Consider the following 2093-nt stretch of genomic DNA (forward strand, 5'->3'; position numbering starts at 1 on the left):
CTTTGGCCTACTGGTGTTATTTGAATCTTGCAAGGGTATCACCTCCAGGGCTCTCTCTCTTTTTTTTTTTTTTTGGAGGGGTTGATTTTTGTTTTGTTTTGTTTTGTTTTGGGGGGCTGGTTATTTTTTTTTTGGTTTTGAGTCACACCCGGTGACATTCAGGGGTTACTCCTGGCTATGAGCTCAGAAATCACTCCTGGCTTGGGGGACCATATGGGACACTGAGGGATCGAACCGTGGTCCATCATAGGCTAGCATTGACAAGGCAAAAGCCCTACTGATGAGCCATCACTCCGGACCTACATTTTTTTTTAAGGAGAAGCATCTCTTTCTGAACCCTGATTATCTCCTGGTACCATAAATTGGTTTCTCAGACTTTTTTTTTTTTATGCAATCGTCAATAGCAGAAAACAGCTACTGAAGCAGTGCCTAAAGTCAGATTCACGCTCAGTAGAGGGTGTTCTTTCTCCTCCTTGTGGTTGCTGGTACCCTACACTTTCAGAGAAACTTCTCTAGTAAATAACTTGACTATTTTTAGTTTGCTTTTCACAAAGAGTTTCTATATATTTCTTCCTTCTACTTCATAGAGGTTTTTTCTTAAATTCTATATAGAAGTATATATATTTGGAATACATGGCTTAATATTAAACATGAAGAAAGAAACTAGTTATTTAGGAGACCAGCTAATAACTTTGCAGTGTTTGGAAATTTCTCTTGTCCCCCTAACCAGCAGGCCCTTCCAATGGTGATAATGACAAATGATGTGGCAGTGCCCTTTGGGGCCCATCCATCACATGAAAACTCAGTTCTGTGCCGCTTCACTTGTCCTACATGTGGCCTCTGAGACTGGAGTTTGGCTGAGTTCCAAGACCCCTTTCTGACTTCTGTCTTGGTGTTCTTAATATATGAACTACAGGTGTTACTGATATAATTTGTCCAGGAGTTATATATGAGGTCATGCAAAACAACTTAGATCTTCCTGAGGTCAGTAGAGTGCCAAAAAAAAAAATCACCCTAAAAATGGAATTACTGGTGATTGCTAAATAAAATAGCATCCTAGAAATAGCTTTGTGTGCCTGTCACAGATGAGAGCATATGGTTAGCTTTGATTTAAGCTCGCTATGGAGAATTAATTTAATCTGGAATGAAAGATCCAGGCCAGAATTTAGAATCAAACATATGACTGTAATTTTAGAATTAGGATGAGAAATGATTCAATCTCTTTTGTGGATCTTAAAGATAAGCAGTTTTAAAAGGACCTGTAGAGGGTCTTTGGATGCTCTACTAGAAGCAGATGCTATGAATTGAATTTGAGGATGTATTTTAAGCACACAGAATAAAAGTGTATTTTCTTAAGCTGTTATATTGGTTTGTGTGATTCATTCCAAACACCTTGAATATGTACTGTTTCTATCTTTACTCCTAAGAATAAGCTAGATATATGACACACTATCACTTAGCAATAAAGAAGTTGCAAAATTAATTATTTTGTAAGTTTCAGTTTATCTATCTTTATTGTGAGAAATATGCCCAAGCAAGTCAACAAATTACTTCATTCTAATTTTAAGTCCATAAATTGTTATGATTTTCTAATAAAAATACAGATGTATAAAGGGTTATCTTTACAGATGAGTGGTACCTTTACAGAGGCTACATTCTTTTTAGCAGTGAATTAGCAAAGAAAAGTAAAAACCTTAGAAGAATTCATGGCAAGACACAAAAGGTAGTACAGTACAAGAAAGCAGTACATAAAATTTATAATAAACAGTGCTGACGTTACACTATTCCACAGTGTAAGTCCCATAACTATAATGGTCTTTAACTTCAAGGACTGTTATTTTTGTTAAGTAAGAGTATGTATAGTGAGTGCTACTCTGAAGGATTGGTTCATGAAACCATATCATTAACATATTGTAAATTGTAGTGACTAAAATTAAAAAAAAATTAAGTGGGATTATCAGTATAAGCGTATGTATAGAAGTTTGATCTCAAATACCCATTGTAGGGCCGGAGAGATAGCACAGTGGTAGGGCATTTGCCTTGCATGTCATAGAACTGAGATGGGCCCCAGTTCGATCTCTGGCATCCTATAT

The 2093-nt window shown here is 36.4% G+C and overlaps 1 pseudogene; it reads right to left on the reverse strand.

The window, feature by feature from the left end:
* Positions 1–335: 335 nt before the first annotated feature.
* LOC126002982 (uncharacterized) lies at positions 336–531 on the reverse strand (annotated as a pseudogene).
* Between the last annotated feature and the right edge of the window lie 1562 nt (positions 532–2093).

This window comes from Suncus etruscus, chromosome 2 (genome assembly GCF_024139225.1).
Source record: "Suncus etruscus isolate mSunEtr1 chromosome 2, mSunEtr1.pri.cur, whole genome shotgun sequence".
In the NCBI taxonomy this organism is placed as follows: domain Eukaryota; kingdom Metazoa; phylum Chordata; class Mammalia; order Eulipotyphla; family Soricidae; genus Suncus; species Suncus etruscus.